Source organism: Globicephala melas, chromosome 15, assembly GCF_963455315.2.
Source record: "Globicephala melas chromosome 15, mGloMel1.2, whole genome shotgun sequence".
Taxonomy (NCBI): Eukaryota; Metazoa; Chordata; class Mammalia; order Artiodactyla; family Delphinidae; genus Globicephala; species Globicephala melas.
Genome location: NC_083328.1, coordinates 58,184,595 through 58,191,803, shown reverse-complemented (window position 1 = coordinate 58,191,803; position 7,209 = coordinate 58,184,595).

The following is a 7,209-nucleotide window of genomic DNA, read 5'->3' as shown; positions in this document are numbered from 1 at the left end:
TAGCCGAAAACGAACTGCTTCTAGTGGGCCTTCTAGGCATGTATGAAGAAAAACCTTTGCCTAATCTATAGCTGGCTGCCAGGCACCAGGGGTTGTGTTAATTTGCTCAAGAAATGAAACCACATCTGGTACAGCAGCTGCAGTTGGAGTCACCACTTGGTTAAACTGATGATAATCCACCGTCATTCTCCAAGAAGCATCTCTCTTCTGCACAAGCCGAATAGGAGAGTTGAAGGAGGGCACGGTGGGAGTCACCACCCCTGCATCCTTCCAGTCCTTGATGGTGGTACTAATCTCGGCAATCCCTCCAGGGATGTGGTATTGCTTTTGAGTCACTATTTTCCTAAGTAGAGGCAGTTCCAGTGGCTTCCACTTGGCCTTTCCCACCATGACAGCCCTCACTCCACAGGTCAGGGAACCCATGTGGGGGTTCTCCAAGCTCCTAAGTATGTCAATTCCAATTTTGCATTCTAGCACTGGGGAAGTAAACACAAGACGGCTTCGGGGACCCGCCAAGAGATGGCTCTGATCTAAAACTCCATGGATCATCTGAACTTCATAAACCCCTACTCTGACTGGTGGACTGCTGTAATATTTTGGGTCTCCTGGAATTGTTGTCTTTTCAGAGCCAGTGTCCAGTAGTCCCCAAAAGGTCTAATCATTTCCTTTTCCCTAATAAACAGTTACCCTGGTAAAATGCTGTAGGTCTCTTTGGGGAAGCCAGGAAGAAAGATGAACAGTAAAAATTTTCAGTAGTGTACTGGGATCCTTCCTCAAGGTGCCCGGCCTCCTCTTCATTCAAGGGATACTGGGTCTGTAAACTGACTCAAATCTGGGTATTAACTGAGGGGCCACCACTCCGTTTTTATGATTCATGTTTGAATTTTGTTCACTTGACCTAGAACTCTTCTGTTTATACAGATAGAGCAAGAATTTAGTAGGTTCCCTACCTATTTCACTTCCAGGAACACCACCATTAACTAGCCTGGTATTGGCTAGGTCTACTCGAGTCACACTATTCTGATTCTTTGATTCTGCGGTCCACTGTGGTAACCACGCCCACCTTGTCTTTGGAGGTCGAGTATCACCACTTGGGCCCTGCCACTCCAGGATCCAATTGTTTCCATTGCATCTAGGTTTTCCAATTGGTTGGCTTCAGTTCCCACCACAAGGTCTAGCCTACAGAGGAGAGTGATCATGAAACTCTTCAAGGATGCTGGGACTCCTCTTACAAATTTATTTCTCAAAGTATTGGTGAAAGGTATGTCTCCTGGACTCTCCCAGTGTGAGAGAGTGGGTATTAATGACAAATCCACTCTAACATTCCAATTTCCCTAGGCCTCTGAACCCCTCCCTCTACATTAAATCAAAAACGGTCGGGCATTTCCAATTTACCCACCACCTTTTGTTCCATGTTTCATCTGACCAACCAAGCAACTTGTTAGAGCTCTTCCTATCTCCCCAAACTGCAATTTTAAGTGCAGAATCTCTGCTAAGTGAGCCCATGTCAGTAGATTTGGCCTGATCGAACTTTACATTCCTTCCACCATTATCCCATTCCTACACATGTTCCCAGGAGTTTTGTCTGTATAAATTGGAGAATTCAACTAGCTCTTTTGGGGTGTGGCTCAGCTCCTCAGTGGGTCGCACTTTGTACCTCACCTTTGGGGGCCTGCTGGAACTTGACTCTAGTTATAGGTCTGGAAGCAAAGAGGGGTGTTGGGGGTGGGTCCTGAGGAGAATCAGCATCGTCTTACATGAAAACTGCCTCCGGGGAGGCCATTATAGTTTTCTCAGGCAGTATGGGGTTAATCCCCTTAGCAAAAGGTGGGAAGGCCTATACCAAGGGGGTGGTGGGGAGGCCACTTCCACTGGCAAAGAAAACTCATTAGAATTTAGGGGTTTAATGTCCCCCCCTTCATCAGGGTCTTCCCACACTCCCCAACCCAAGTTATAGGATCCCATTCTTTCCCAATCAATGCCCTTATATTAATAGCAGTTACCAGATGAGGCTTAGTTCAACTTGCATTGTAATTCATCCAACCATAGGACGATGTTCTGCATTTGATTTTCAGGAATTTCAGTCCATTGGCTACAGGAGATAAGGCTCTCCTTCAGGGCACACCTAGATGCTCTTAGGTCATTTATGCAATGCTTGAGCTGAGAATTTGAATCCCTGAGCTCATCCTTTTCCTTCACCACCTTGACCAGTAACATTAGAAGCAACCAATCAGCGTTATTATATTCTTAGTTTTACAAAAACATTTGAAAGTATCATATTGAGAGTCATCCAGCTTTTTGCTTCTTGTAAGTGGTTGATTAGGAGTATCCAGTGTAGATACTTTGTGTATCTCTATATGCAGGTCACACCATGGACCATCAGTGCTCTCTTTACTATGAGATAGAGTCATTAGTATATATAAATCTAATCATATTAGAGAATCAATTCCAGAAACCTCAGGACCAATTCAGAAAACTGGTCCTTAAAATTCTGTTCCTCTAGAACCACTCTTGGTACCAAAATCTGTATTAGTCAGGGTTTTCCAGAGAAACAGAACCAGTAGAATATATAGATATATTTGTGAGATCTATTATAAGAATTGGCTCATGAAATTATGGAGGCCAAGTAGTCCCACACTCTTGTCAACAAGCTAGAGAAATAGGAAAGCTGGTGATGTAATTCAGTCTGAGTCCAAAGGTCTGAGAAACAGGAGCACCAATTTCTGAGGGCAGGAGAAGATGCTCTCAGCTAAAGCAAAGAGAAAATGTGCCCTTCCTCTGCCTTTTGGTCTATTCAGCCCCTCAAGGAGTTGGAAGATGCCCACCCACATTGGTGAGAGTGCTCTTCTTTACTCAGTCTACATACTGATTCAAATGTTAATTTCTTCCAAAAACACCCTCACAGACACACACAGAAATAATGTTTTACCAATTTTCTGGGCATCCCTTAGTCAGTCAGGTTGACACATAAAATTAACCATCATAACATGCATGTGTAGAAACTACCTGGACCCAGCAAAGAACCACTTTTAAAGATTATAGGGGGGTTCCCTGGTGGCGCAGTGGTTAAGAATCCTCCTGCCAATGCAGGGGACACAGATTCAATCCCTGGTCTGGGAAGATCCCACATGCCGCAGAGCAACTAAGCCCGCGTGCCGCAACTACTGAGCCTGCGCTCTAGAACATACAAGCCACAACTACTGAGGCCGCATGCTACAACTACTGAAGCTCACATGCCTAGAGCCCGTGCTTCACAACAAAAGAAGCCACTGCAGTGAGAAGCCCATGCACCACAACGAAGAGTAGGCCCCACTCACTGCAACTACAGAAAGCCTGCGTGCAGCAATGAAGACCCAATGCAACCATAAAAAAATAAATAAATTTATAAGATAAACATCACTCTGGTCTCATCTTACAAAGCTTAAAAACAAAGATTAAACTGATTCCAAGTAACTACAAACTATGGACTTTGGGTGATAATAATGTGTCAATGTAGGTTTATCAGTTGCAGCAAATGTATCACTCTGGTGGGAGATGTTAACAATGGAGGAGGCCCGTGCATGTGCAGGTGCAGGGGGTCTATGGAAAACCTTTGTACCTTCCTCACAATTTTGCTGTGAACTTAAAACTGCTCTTAAAAAATTAAGATTTTAAATATGAAGAAATGAGGTTATAGCTAAAAGGCCAACAAAGTAGATAAAATGGAATAATAAGAAAACAGGGGCAAAAAGGAGAAAGGAAACAAACAACAAATGGGACAAATAGAAAACAAATAGCAAGATGTTGGATTTAAACCCAGTCATATTAATTATCACATTAAATGTAAATGGTCTAAATGCCCCAATTAAAGGGGCAGAAATTGTCAGATTAAAAATCAAGACCCCATAATAGGCTTGGCCCCTTAAGGCACTTGAGTTTGCTCCCCTTGTAGTAAAGACTCAGGAAATGGTAAAAGCTAACTCTTACTGAACAGCTCCTATGTGCCTGGTAGCGTTTTAAGGGCTTGAGATGTATTATCTCATCTAATCCTCACAAGAGCCCCACAAGGCAGGTATTAATGTCACCCCTGTGTTATGGCTGAGGTTATAAACTGAGGCCCAAAGAAGTGAACGAACATGTTAAGGTCACCTCCTAGTCAGAGGTGGAGCCTGGCAGCCCCAGCAGCTGCTCTAACACCACAGTCTGCCACCTGTTGGATGTGTGGTCCCCTCCCTGTGGGGCCAAAACAGGAGGCAGGACCATCTGTGCAAGGCTGAGAACGGAGAAGACTTTTCAGCATGTGCTACAGGAATGTCAGTATAGAGTAGCGATGAGTTAGCCTTGGGAAGCAGCTGCTGGCACTTCTGAATGAAGCTTCATCTGCCACCACCTTCTCCCCACAAGGCCTTGGCTCAGATTCCAGAGTTCATCTGACTGACAGCTCAGCATCTGGGTAATCTCTGGGTGGCCTGCCCCACCCTGAGGTTGTTATTCTACCATCAGTACTAGAGACAGGACCTCTCTGGGAAGACAAACACTTGGAAACCAGTTCCAAATGCCACAAGCAACCAGATTGTCCAAGCATCCCCAGGTGACTCAAGGTGGGCCTTTATCAAAGGTCAGCAGAGTTGCTCCAATGGCAGGATAAATGGTCCTCAGAGGACCCAGAAGGGTTATTGGTCTAATCCAGACCCAGGCATCCATAAAGATATTTTGTTCATTCTTCCATAGGAAATTTATTGAGCATCTTCTGTGTGCTAGGCACCATTCTAGGCTCTAGAATGCAGTGAGAACTGTGAAGAGGCTTTGCCTGCCAGGGCCTCACAGTCTAGTGGAGGGAGACAGACAGATGGAAGATAAATACTTGCAATAAAGCATGATGACTGGTGAAATAGCCATCATGACAAGGTACAATGAGCACACCCAGTCACAGTTTGAAGGGTGAGCAGGAGTCTTCTGGGGACACAGGGCAGGGAAAGCCATCAAAGACAGAGGGCTGGCAGCTGCAGAGGCAGAGGCGTAGGAGTGGGACATGCTGGGGAGCTTCTGGGGCTTTGGTAAGCATGGAGGGTATGTGTGAGGAGAGGCAGCCGGGCAAGCCTGGAGAAATGGAACACACCAGATGAGAAACGACTTTGAAAGCCTGGCCAGGGAGTTTGGACTTGACCCCCTGGTCTGGAACAAGGTGCCTTGAAGGGTTTTATGCAGGTGGATGACATGAGGCCATTGGCAGTTCATAGAGGCCACTCTGGAGGCAGAGGAATGGCCATGCAGGGGCTAAGAGAAGACACTAGAGGCAGAAAGAGGAGAGACAGGGCTGGTAAGAAGATGCTGGCAAAAGAAAACAGAGGTCTGAAACAGGCAGTGTCAGGCCGGCTAACAAGGAGGGTGTGGATGGAGTTAAGAGGTGGAACAGGAAGGAAATAGAGGCTTACCAGATGTGGGTGGAGAAGTGGAAGCTGGTGGGGGTGGAGGGCTGTGCTGGAGTTGATCTAGAAGGTATTTCTGCAGAGGCAGCCCTGCCCAGAGTATGACCATAGGCAGAGGGAAGGGCTAAACATGACTCTCCACTGCTGGCTCTGACATTGATCAGGAGAGGTGGGCTCTGTCACCAAGGACACTCTGGGGAGGCTGGGTTTCTTTTAGTCCTGCAGGGCTGGCCTCTCAGAGATGACAGAGACCAGAAGGCGATTAGGGCTGACAGAGCTCCAAACGTGGCCATCCTCACAACGTTAAAAGCCAAAAGTCTTAAGAGTCAATACCTGGGAGAGATGTGTGTGATTCCAGGCAGTCGGATCCTCCCTTCATTGCCTCCCTATCTTTTCCTTGGTTTATTTCTTAAGTGCCAGCCACACTTGCAGGTCTGCATTCACAAGACCTGCTCTGCCTCCAAGCATGTATACATGCTATTCCCTCTGCCTGAAATTTCTACTGTCTCCAGGATTCCCCCGCCACCAGATGACTTAGGATTCCCTCTGTGCTCTGCTGTCTCCTTGTCATAATTCTAATCACAGTAAAGTGGTGGCCTTTCTTTTTATTCACCACCACTGGATTAAACTGGGTTTTATTCACTTCTTGATTTTCAGAGTCAATATGAGGCCTGAAAGGACGGAGGTAGAGGGAGGCATGGATGAAGGGAGGGAGGAACTGATGGAAAAATGGTTGGAGGAATCAATGGATGAAAAAGTAGTTGGATGGATGGGTGGATGGATAAGTGGAGATATGGATGGAGGGAAGGATAAATGGATATGTGAGGAATAGGTGGAGCAATGGATGGACAGATGGAGAGCTATACAGTTAAGTGAATGTATGGATTAGTGAAGAGCTGAGTAAATGATTAATGGAGTAAGAGAAAGAGAAAATGATGAGTAGGGAAATAAATAAGCGAATAATCATAAAAATGAATGAGTGAGTAAATTGATGAGTGAGTGGGTGAACGAACAAGTAAATGAGGAAATAAGTGAGAGAATGAATAAATAAATAAATAAGCAAACTCTTTGCATGAATAAAATCAAAAACAAGTAGATGGATGAATGAGTTGATGAGAAAAAGTGGTGAATGAGGGAATGCCGTGGACAATCTGGGCCACCCAAGCAGTCATACCTTGGAACTGTGTCTGGTGCATAGTAGGTATTCAATAAGCATCTGTTAAATAAGTGAGTGAACCAATAGATGTTGGTAGACCAGTTGACCCAGTGCTGTGGCAAACACTGAGGCTGATTTAAAAGGCTTGGATTCTAATCCCAGCTCTTCACTTTACAGTTATGTCACTTTGAATTCATCCTTTTCCTTCTCTGAGCCTCTGTCTCCCCATCTGTAAAATGGGGTGATTGTCTTTGTCAAGGCTATTATAAAGATGCAATAACAAAAGCCATCTGGCAATAATAGGGGCTTAACAAAGATTAGGTCACTCCAGTCCCCCCACTTTTTTTGTACTACTTGAAATATCTACTGGATTTTTTTTTTTTAATATTACAAAGCTCCTCTCTCACAGAAGCATGCTTTTCTCATTAGTACATCTGAGCAGCTGAATTTAACCCATAGCACCTTCCAGGATTCTGGTCTGTATTCATGAAATGCTCATCCACTCAGGCATTTCAATCTCAGTTGAGAGCCCTCAGCATTTATAGTTTATTATTGTTTCTTTTATCATAATCATTATTATCTAAAATTTCCCCCAGAGCTTCAGGCAAGGATAGGTGGACAAAATAAATTGGGCCTGTTTTTATC